The sequence below is a fragment of the Talpa europaea genome, assembly GCF_964194135.1.
Source record: "Talpa europaea genome assembly, chromosome: 16".
Taxonomy (NCBI): Eukaryota; Metazoa; Chordata; class Mammalia; order Eulipotyphla; family Talpidae; genus Talpa; species Talpa europaea.
This window is the reverse complement of record NC_140084.1, coordinates 36342793-36355081: the sequence shown is the minus strand read 5'-3', so window position 1 is coordinate 36355081 and position 12289 is coordinate 36342793.

Here is a 12289-nt window from a genome sequence, read left to right as displayed (position 1 = left end):
CTTTGTTTAATTGCCTGTTATGTTTAGTTTTTCTAACCAAAAGCACTACTTGATCATGTTAGTATGTATGAAGAGCCAATTGATGTTTTCATAATATAAAGCCTCAGTTCATTTGTTTATGTAAAATCATCATGTCATTAGACATACTGATTTCATACACGTGGGAGTCATTCTGTTGGCATAACTCTTTGTTAAAGTTTCAGTATAAATTCTTGGAATGCACATTTGAAACAGCATATTGTAGCACCTTTAGTAGATTTTCATTTTTCATATACATTTACCATATTTTTCTCTTCCAAAATTTCTACAAGAAAGATATCACCACTTTGCCAAAGGGAAATTGTTGTTGATATAAAGAGATGTGACTAGTAAAAGGTGGTGTACAGTCTGTAGCCCACATTTTTTGGTGCATTATGTTCAATGTCATTTCTACCTAAATATACCAAATAGTTCCTCCTAATGTACTTTAATTTTGTGTAGTCATTCAGGTGTAAGAGCGCTCAATGCAGAATAACTTAAACATAAGTTAAAAATTATGATCAGGGCCTCCCCGGTGGCACAGCGGTTGAGCGCTGGGCTACGAAGCTGCCTGCAGCCTCTGCAGTGCTGGTTTGATCCCCAGCTGCCGGCGAAGGTCCCACATGGTGCGCAGACCTCTCCTGCCGCCCGCTGCTCCCCTCAGCAGTGTACTTCGTCACTCTGCCTGTTCTGCTCCCGCTCTGGCTCTAGTGAATTCTCTCACCCTCCCGTGCTTATGACTGTACCCAGTGCTTGCATAAACAAACAAACAAACAAACAAACAAATAAATAAATCTTAAAAAATTATGATCAAATCTCATATCAAGTCCTAAATGAATACATGTTAATTATAGTTAATCAGAGTTTCATTGTCATTAAGTACCTCTCATTACATCTTTCTGCCCTGATGTGCTCTGAATTGACTGCATCCCTCAAGCACATCCCCCTTATGCTCAAAAGATGGACAGTGGAGATATAAGCAAAAGCCTGTCTCATCAGAAGGAACTGCTGATCTTGAAAGTAAACTACTCAGAGATTATTGTAAACAACATCAATACAATCTAGTCACCACTGGAAGCTTAAGTTCAGTCATTGTTGGGAAATTTAATTAAGTGAAGTGTCTTCTGCAGGCAGATTTAAAATGACATAACCTGATTTCTAAAACCAATAAAAATCTAAGAACCCAAAGACATTTTCCTCATTTATCCACATCATAAAAACAGATGCAATAAATGGTTGGGACCATCTAAAGATATTTTACAAGCTGTTCCATCTGCCTTGCTGGCATCCTACCCAAGTAGTGTAGGTGGTTCTGAGTTCTTAGTCATTGCTAACATTTGCACAACTTGGCATGAGTAGGGACCATTTCCTTTTACTTTTTTTTAATGGACTCGAGTAGATTAGAAGATGGTATTTGTTTTGTTTTGTTTGAACCTGTAAATCAAGGAGAGAGAGAATTGGTTTTTGGTACTTGTTCAGTGTCTCAGAGTGCCTTGCTTCCTGGGGGTTCCTTTGAAGGCAAGATAGAAGCTGTAATCTCTTGGTTGCCTGCCAGCTCAACTCTTTTGCCTGGCTGTGCCCATGTTCATCTATACATCTTCTAGTTGCTGTGTGCCTGGTGTATTACAAGTGAAATGTATGTCGATATTCACCAACATGAAAAAAACATGACTTTGCACCTGATATTTATGTCCTACCTGTTCAAAGAAAATTTCGTACATCAAATTTCACTCAGGTAGCAGCTTTTACTCTATACAATGTAAGAATATGGGAAACAGTCATGAATTTAGGCTTAGGAAAAGTAGGACCTCCAATGAGTTATCTTTAGGTAATCTTATAATTTTCCAATCTTTGCTCCATTCATGATTTGAGTTTTCCCAAACTAATATGCTGACAATTAGGTTATAGGAGATATTAATATTTCTTTATTTTATAAGGGAATTCTGATCTCTGGAGATGTCAAGTTATTTTTCTGAAAGTATAAATATTGATAGTGATTGGAATCTAATTTTTTAATGTCTCTGAACAACACTAAGTATCAACTAGACAAAGTGTGAATGAAGTTTCTGAAGGGATCCTGGTGTTTATGCACAGATACTTCTTCAACAGTGAGACAGTCATTCTGCAAAGTTTTCAGTTGACAGTTGAATTTCTTACTGGGAATTTATACTCAGCCAGAATCTTGCATAGTCATGTGCTCTTCCTGAGGACACTGTATCCACTAAGTAGTTGTTATGGCAGTATAAATGCCTCCTCTCTTTATTCCAAAACATGAAGACTAAAAATTCACCCCAAGTTAAGAGCTGCTCATCAAATCAGCTCATACCTTTACTGTGAATGCACTGCAATTAAATTATGCCAGCCCTCCACTTAATCACACTTCTTTTACTTTTCTATAAATTTTCTGCAGGCAGATCTCCTTCTTAAGATCTGTCTCATTACCTCAGGCAGGTAATGCCAAGAAGAAATCAGGCTCTGACAAAACATGTTAGAGATGGACCAACCACCAAAGAATTGGCAATATTTACCAGGGATACGTGGAGTATGGGTTATCCATTTAATGTGCTACAGTCGTGCATTTGTAAAGCTTTTTTAATCATGTTAAAAATGGATAAGATCTTAGTGAAGGAAAGTGTGCTGATAAGGACAATGTCTTAAATATTTGAAAAAAATCAGAGAAGATAATGATTAATAAAATTAGATGGATTAAAGAACTAAGTTTGAATTGTTAGCATCATATCAAGGAAGTCATGCAACCAGAGACAAAAAATAATTCAAGTTAGGTATAAAAATTAATTCAAAGAGACATATTTAAGACCACAAAGTCTTCAATATGCCAAGATCTGGCCTCTTATTGGGATATTGTAGGATGCTCTGAAAATATAGCATGAGGACATTTTGGTCAATACATCCATAATTCTCAAATCCCTGGATGCTCCACAATTCTCTGCACTTGTAGAAATATAAAAACTTTTTTCATGTTTAAAGGGCACTGTGTCCTTTAAGCAGTATCTTCCGTGACAAAAACATAGAGGAGTTTCCTTGCAGGATCATAAAAAGAATTTATCTCAGGATCTTCTGTAATTTTCCTTTTGGCCAACAAACCAATAATCTGCATCAATTTGCAACATAATTTAATTGGACAAGTACTTGATGCACTAGGGGTGATAGGAAATATACCACCAATTAGGTATAAGATATAGCCACCATGTACCAGCACAAAGTAGGAGAATTTTGTAGAACTTGGTCTTGAGGGTGAGGAATCGAGGAGATCATAAAGTTGTTTAAGAGACTTAATATAAGTTATTTAACATCACATGATGCACATTTTTAATATTATGTTCATTTTTAAGGTGTTTGTAGTATCTACTGATTTTGGAAAGCTTTTTGTTCCATATAACCAACGTCTTCCCTATTTTAACACAATACCGTGGTAGAGTAAATGCTGTGTGGTTTGGTTTTGTTTCAGTTGGATTGGTTGTCTTTTATTATAGAACTCTTAAATTTTTGTTCTTTCATTATGAGGTATGTTAAATTATTGTTCTTTCATTATGAGGTATTCATTATAAGGTATGCTTCACATAGCATCCTATTAGGTTCAGGAATGCAACATATGATTTGACACTTGTTCACGTTGCAAAATGATCACCACAATAAGTAACATCTATCACCACAAGTAATCACAAAATTGGTATTTGTCTCTCTCTAATTTCACTTACCAAACACCTTCAAGGTCCATCCATGATGTTGGACATGGCATTCTCTTCGTTTTATGGATGAATAGTATTCTATGTGGCGTGTATCTGTATATAGATATGTATCTATATATAGGTACAGATGTACACATAGATATCACATTGTCTTTATTTATCCATTACTGGTTACTGAGGCTGTTTCCATATCTTGTATGTTGTAAATAATGCTGCACATTAACTCAGTGGTATGTCTTTTCAACTTAGTGTTTTCATTTTCTTCAGATAAATATCTAGCAGTGAAATTTCTGAATCATGGTAGTCATATCTTAAACTTTTTGAGAACCCTCCATACTGTTTTCCACAGAGATTGCTCCAGTTTGTATTCTTACTAATAACGCACAAGGGTTTCTTTTTCTTAAGACCCTCACTGGTATTTGGTGTCTCTTATCTGTTTTGACAGAAGCTATTTTAACAGTGATGAGGTTATTATAGCTCATTGAGGTTTTTATTTGCATTTCCCTCATCGTTAGTGAGATTTTTCACTTTCCATGTTGACCATCCATATGTCTTGTTTAGAAAAAAAGTGTATTCAGATCATATGCCCATTTTTAGATTGAATTGTCTGGGTCTTTTTGTTATTATGTTGTGTAACTCCTTACTTATTTTGGACATTGGCCCCTTATCAGATACATGATTTGCCAATATTTTCCCCTTTTACTAGGTAATCTTTTTATTTTCTTGATTGTTTCCTTTGTTTTGCAAAAGCTTTTTAATTTGATGTGTTTTTCCCCCTTTATTGTCTATACTTTTGGTGTTAGGGCCAAAAATAATCATTGCCAAGATCAAAGTCAAGAGCTTACTGCCTTTGTTTTCTTTCGCAGTACTAGAATTTGGCTTCTTATGTTTATGTCATTAATGCATGTCAAATTAATTTATGTGTATGGTATAGGATATTGTTCAGTTTCATTCTTTTTCATGTGGTTATGCAGTTTCCCAAGCACCATTAATTATTGAAAGTGTTTTTTTCCACATTATATATTCTTGTCTCCTTTGTCATAAGTTAATTTAACTATGTATGCATGGATTTATTTCTGAGCTTTCTTACTATAGCTTTACAATATAGTTTTAAATCAGGGCCTGTAATGTTTTAAGCTTTTTACTTTCTTAGTATTTTTTGGCTATTCAGGGTTTTTTGTGGTTCCATTTCTGTGAATGGTTGTTTATTTTATTTTTATGAAAAATGCTTTGGGTATTTTGTTAGAGAGTCCATTGAATCAGTAAATTGCTTTGGTTAGAGTGGACATTTTAACATCATTAGTTCTTCTAATCTGTGAGCATGTACTATATTTCTGTTTCTTTGTATCCTCAATTTATTTTATTAGCATCTTAGAGCTTTCAGTATACTGTGCACAGGAGCTAGGCTATGTATATTGTTTTCCCTATGGATATCAGAAGGGAAAATTTCCTCTAGATGTTTTGTCTTCTGTAATTTATAGCTGCACTATTGATATGACTGTGTGTGTGTTTGTGAGTTGTGTATGTATTTGTGTCTACAGTCCTCTGATCAAGTTTTGGTGTATTATAGGTTATGTATCTTGTGAATGCTTCTGGTGTACCCCACCCACCAGAAAAGCCTAAGGGGTGGAGTTGGATATTTCTCTTCCTGAGGTTGGTTAGGTTATTGTAAACTAGGTTCTCCATTTTCAAAAGGATGACTTTTCTTCTCATCCTGTAGATCTTCCCTGTGAGAACCTGTCAGGACTCCTGGAGTAAAACTCACAGACTGTAGCCTTGAAGACTGGGTCCTTGGTGATTTTTGGTCTCAAGATTGTACACTATAAGTCTCTATCACTTTGGTAGTTGTAATTTAGGTTTTCTAACCACAGCATTGATTCTGTGAGCCTTTCTGCTCTTGGACTTTTGCTACGGCACATTGTGAATCTCTGCATTCATCTTTCCAGCTTGGAAGTGGGTAATAGTTTGCCAATGACATCAGTTCTTTGCTGGATCTAAGAAGAGTTGTTGTTTTTCAGATTTTAAAACTTTTTTTCTTATTAGAACTCAAGCGATTTCCAAGGTCCTTGCATGGCAGATTAGAAACTGAAATTCCCCTCAAGTTGTAGTGTCAAGAAATTCAGTGCTTCCTTCATGAAAAACTGGAGTGTTTTTAGCAAAACATTTTTTGTCAATAGAAGCCCAGAGTCATTTTTTGTTAATTGAGCAGTTGAATTGCACTTTATGATCGCCTGTTGCATAGGCATTGCCCCTGCTTTATTCCATTTTACCTTATCTATATTACTGTCTTTAATTTGTATTAATGTATCTACCTGTGAACATGGCCTTGGCTTTTAAAATTAAATTAGTAAGTTTTTGCCTTATCTCATTAATAATAGAAAGTGTCAAACTTTGGTAAAAGAAGAAAAGTGAGAAAAAACAAAAAAATGACTACAATAGTCAGCTTTAGCTCTGAACTTATTGATGAAGTCGACATTAGACAATGTCAGTCTTTTCACCCCACATCATTTTCTCCACCTACAAAATAGGGGAATTAAATTGGGAGCCATTAGAAATCTAGTCTAGAATTTTCTCACCTTCGTTTGAGTAAATGTTCTACAAAAAGTGAAGAATAAGGATGTCACTAAGTTTCCATTATTATTGTGATTTCTACTACATTATAGCATTGATTACAGGAATCATTGTGTCTATTAATTAGCTCTTAGTCAAAGTCTTAAGCAATGGAATTTTCATTATAGAAACTCAGATTATACTTTTTACATTTCCTTATAATAAAATAGAGACAACATTTCTAACAGAGCTTTTGTGTTTTTTATCACCCTACTTTTCCTCTTAAGATCTAAATTAGAAAGTCCAATAGTATATTTTAGAATTTAGGAAACAGGTGAATATTATAGAATCATTAAGTTAGAATTAATAAAAAGTTGAATGTGAGATTTATTTATTTTTTATGTGAGATTTATTTTTAAGCTATCTATATGTGGTAGGGGATTTTGACTGGGAAAAGTTACATCATGTCTCATCAATAAAATAATTCATATTTTTCACTACCTAATTATATCATGTGTACCTTAATACTTCATGAATTTGTTTAATAGAAATAATGCATGGGACAAGTATTCCGAATTGTATTCAGCATAGGAAGATTTGAAAGCAGTCTTCTGTTTTTGTTTTTCCTTTTTTCCCCCTTTTTTCATCAAGAAATTCCTGGGTCACTAAGGAAGAAACAGTCGGGTCTAATGCAATTTCCAGGTAGTTAGGCATTATCCGAAATGCCAAACTATTGAACTTCAACTTAACTTAAAAACCAGGCCCTGAACACTGAGAAGGCTAATGGGCTGCTTCACTCTTTTCTCTACTGGATTGCACCCTTCAGTCTTCCTTTCCTCGATAAAGCCGCATTTCTTCTAGGCAAACACCCCTGCAAGGGTAGGCAGGAAGAACAACCTCATCTATTATGGTGACACAGTTAATCGTCTTCGACAATATTCATTTGTGACTGAAGTGAAGCATTTCCAGACCAGAACTGACACTTTGATAGTGTAGTGCTATTAGCACCTAGATCCACAAATGCAGGGATTTTGGTCAAAGATGCTGAAACCCATTTCACACACATACTGTGTCACCCCTGAATTTGCTGACTCTTGACCAAGAGTTAATCTTGGGCATCTATAAATACCAATAATATTCTGTAACCTCCTTCAAGTAGTATAAACAACCAAGAAGTGAGAATTTTATTCATTTAGCTTTTTAAAACAAAGTAATCCAGAAAAAAATTAATATAGTTAAGTCTTACTTACCCTCTGACAAATGTTTAGAACTGAGAGAACCTTGCATGGCATTTTAGTGGCTCCCCTAAGAATAACATTGAGACCAGGCTGAAGACTTCACAACAGGCTTCCTAGTGGAGATGGATTCTTGGGTAGCTGATGAACAGGAATAGCCATTCAAGTGAAGGAGTGGAGGCAGGACGTTTTACTGTGGAAATTTCAAAGAAACTATTACAAATGGAACAGTAGAGAATATGGAGTGTCCAAAAAGTGAAAAATGGTGGGCAAGTCGGCTGGAGTAAAAAATAGGGGCCAAGTTTTAGAAAACTTAGTGTATCACATTAAGATGCTTAGATTATATCCAATAAAGAATGAGGTTTACACAGTTTGAAAAAATTGAAGAAAATTATTGCTGATGAAATTCTGTCTGCCCCAAAGCATATTGTCAAATCTGGTCACCGATCCTACCTCCAAAATAATAGAAGTATAAGGAAGCTTGGGTATTAGAAAAAAAATTTAAAAATCCTCCTTGCTCTTTACAGATGAGGAATTTGAGACCTGGACAAAGCAGGGAGTGACCTGCTCTAAATCACACAGTAAATCAAATAGAAAACATTCAATTAAAATTGGAATCTCTAAAATCCAGCCTAGCATAGTTTCCATCCAAATGATATCTTTCTCATGATCTTCGCAGACCTAATATAAGTGTTACCGCACATTCCAACTCAATGCAAGATTACTGTTCTGTAATTTGAAAGAAGATGAAATTTAGTAAATTAGCTAAACATTTTGAAAGTGTTAATTCTTTGAAAGAATCAAGAAACATGCATGTTGTAGTTCAGTGCTTCAGAATGTGAAATATGAGAAGCCAAAATGAACATCAGAATAGAAAAGTTCTGTTATGTTGGGAGGAAGTAGTTGACCTTACGTAATGAGTAACCATCTGCCTTGGTTTTCTTTTTTTTTTTCTTTTTTTCTTTTTTAAAGATTTATTTATTTATTTATACAAGCACTGGGTACAGTCAGAAGCGTGGGAGGGCGAGAGAATTCACCAGAGCGGAGAGCAGAGCAGAGCAGGCAGACTGACGAAGTACACTGCTGAGGGGAGCAGCGGGCAGCAGGAGAGGTCTGTAGGTCTGTGCGCCATGTGGACCCTCACCCTGTGGCTGGGGATCGAACCGGTGCTGCAGAGGCTGCGGGCAGCTTCGCAACCCAGCGCTTAACCGCTGCGCCACCAGGGAGGCACTGCCTTGGTTTTCTAATCTATAAAGTGAAGTTTAGTCTAGACCAGCAATACCATCCACCTACATAGAGGTTGTAAGGATAATCTGTAATATTGGATGTGAAGTTGTATATTTAAAACTTATTTTTCTATGTCAGTATTTCTTAGTATGGTTCCTTTGCTACTGGGACAGCATAGGATGATTTTAGACATCAAGTGAAAACATGTGTAAGTGATCACATTGCCTCTTAGCTCCAAATCCTCTATCCTTTGTTCTAATTAGAACAACTAGAACCTGTAAATATTTCTCCTCTGCCCAGTGGTACAATGTTGAATTCAGTCCCCAGAGACCTTTATAGGGACACTGGAAGGTGTAGAAGAGAAAAGCTTTTCTACTTGGTTCCTATTGACTGTTTTCTTCCTCTTGAGGCTGCCCCTGGTATATGGGATACAACAGCACCCACTCTCCAGCAAATTCCCTAGGCTCCCAATGAGTGCCTTCTTGTGGGCGAGCTGCAGCCCTCTGGCACCTCAGCTGCTTGTGTCTTCTGGAAAAACTCAGCCCCAAATCATACCCACAAACTTTTACACTTTGCAAGAACTGCATACAAAAAGATTGTAATCTCAGCCTTGCAGACCACTCCTCTTCCAGGTGCTTATTTCTCTCCCTGATCCTTTGCCTCCACTCTGAAAGGCAGGTTTTTCTTACCATAGTTGCTATAGTTGTATTTGTTTGATTGTTTTTTTTTTTCCACTTCTTTTTGTAATTATCTACTATTGCTAGTTAATGTTTTTTACATTGATTTTCTTTTTTTCTGGTCCACATTACCATTTTCTCTCTTCTGATGGGATCTTGCTTAAGACAGAATGCATTGATATTTAGCATTGTTTTATAGCATGTTTATTATGAATTTTTGATCAAGTTCAAAATCATTTCCTGACAGAAATGTTGCTACCCTACAAGCACTGACTTTAAATTTACATAAATTGACAAATATATTATGCATATAAGAGTGAACATATCTCACAGATATGGCAAAGTCAAAACCATGTTATACAAATATAGGAATTAAGGAGAGCCAGAACTACTTAATAACCAAAATATTTAATAAAAAATGTCTAAGTTATTTAATAGTTGTGGGATTTCTAAGTCATGTCACAAATTTAATAGTTACATGGAATGTAGTAGGTGTTTATTTAAGCATAGTAAACTCATTGTATCTTTGCAAGAACCATGAAAACTTACTCCTTGTTAGTATTTTTCTGTATTTTTTAATCGTTTTAAGTACATTGCATTCTTACAACTATGTCAACTGTATTTTGCATAATCCTCCAAAAATATGAAATCTCACAGATGCTTTCATTGGAGGCAGTAGTCATAGAGCAAGATCAGAGGAAATTACTCCTTGAAAGCAATATCAGCAGAAAATCCAGCATGGCATGTAATTACTCTCTAAACTACCCATGCCCAGTGTGGTGTGGACTTCCACGGCCAGTCTGGATGATTTCCTATCATGTTGGCTAAGCAAGTTTGACCTCGCCTCTCAAAATACTGGTAGTCCCTATTAACTTCTTATGCCATGAAGATTCATGCTACATTCATAGAAGCTACAGGTTCTGAACATAAAAAGTGCAATGGATAGCTTGAGGTTTTAATTGCCTTCTCTTCACCGAGTTAATGAGGGAAGGATTCCTGCACTCAAGTTATGAGCTGGCCAAAGCCAGTGCTGCACAGATGAGGTTATTTGTTTATTGGCTGCATGTACTCCCAGTGTAGGGGAGGAGAACAGGCCATGCCAGACCACACTTGCTCTACATTTGGGAATGGACTGAGCAGCCATGACTGTGGGAGCAGACTTTGTGATATCAAAAGAGCAGAATGCCAGCTAGGACCTATGGACAGGATATGATAGGTTTGTTAGGTTTGTTTGAATAATTCCAAGGGCTGAAAAAGGACTAGAGTCTATGTATTATCTTAAACCTATGTATATTCAGGGATCATAATCATACCTAGTCTTTTAATAAAGAGGATTTTGGGGTTTGGGGCTAGGGGACCTTATTTACAGGAACAGAGGGGGAAGAGGAACTTGTAGTTAGGCCATTTAAGACTTTGCCAATTTCATCAAATGTCATGACAACACTTGATATTAAACCTTAGTTTTTGGTCCTTCATCACCTCCCCCCACAATGGGCAAGGTATGTTACAGCTCAGATCCTTTAGAGGGGTCAAATCAAGTAGGTCACACTTAGAATGCTGAAGTCTGGTAATTTTCTAAAAACAGCAGCCTAGTTATTCCAGGATTTCTGTGGTAGTATTTGTTTTAGTTTTAAAATATATTTGTTGACTTCTTAAAACAATTTCACATGTACTTTAGGGAAAACATCATGTTTTATTTATCTCTGTTAGCTTCCATAAATTGCCCCCACCTTCACACTACAAAATTAATTTCTGTCCTTGAATTAGAACTTGGAGATTTTTCATAAAAGGAAAAAGAACAACCATTTTCATGTTCATCTAGCATTTTTAATATCTGACTTAAAAATGATTTTAGAACAGCACCCATAAGAACATAAACATGGGCATTATAATTAATCTGCAGCTGTGCCGAGAAATAAACAACTGTATAGGGAACTGATTGTGCAAATAAGTACATTCTATTAAGAGGCCAGAAGATAGTAACATGTGGATTTAACTACCAAGGCCCTGTAGGAAAAGCATATTGTTGGTAATAACCAGGGAAAAAGTCATAAAAGTTTGTAACTACTGAAAACAATTCAGTATGATGAACATAAATTGAATGCAGGAACAAGGAAGTATTTTTAAAGGACACTATGTAGGGATTGGTTAAATGAAATGGGACTTTGGTACTATCATGTTCGCTGAGAACCAGACCTGCTGTGGCCTACCACCTATCAGCTGTGTCCTACCACCTACCAGAACACTGGGTGTGTCATCATTTCTCAATGGATATTAGTGTCTTTCTCCATCCTGCACTAGCAATGAATTGTTCATCAAAAGGAGGGTAAATTATGTATCATCCAAGTGCTACCTCAGTTTTCCAGAATAGTGGATCTCTGAGTGGAGTCTACAGAGGAGTCACTTGGAAGGTAATTGGGATGTGGTTTTTTTTGACTCCACATCTGGGATTCTGTACCAGCTTATGGATAATGGGACCCGTATCTGCTACTTCAACATGTACTTCAAGTAATTCTTGGATACACTTTGAAAACACTCAAGAGTTTTCATCCTAAATAATCTGATGTCTCCCAACTGTCGTCTTCACATTATCACAGTACTTAAAAAGGAGCACTTGTATTTTAGTGACCATGGAGAAAAAACAACACAGCAAAGAACTAATATTTAATTACAGATAAATAGTTCCTTTTCATGAATGATAAACGTGATGGGAATTCCTTTTATCAATGATATGTACCACCTGGTAGGAAAAGTCATGGAAAAGTTTCAGCAGGGACACAGTACAAAAATCATGTCTGTTGTTCTTTTGAGGATACCACAGGATTGTTCTCTATTCCTTGCCAGAAGCCTGCTGTGGAACAAAATTCCTTCC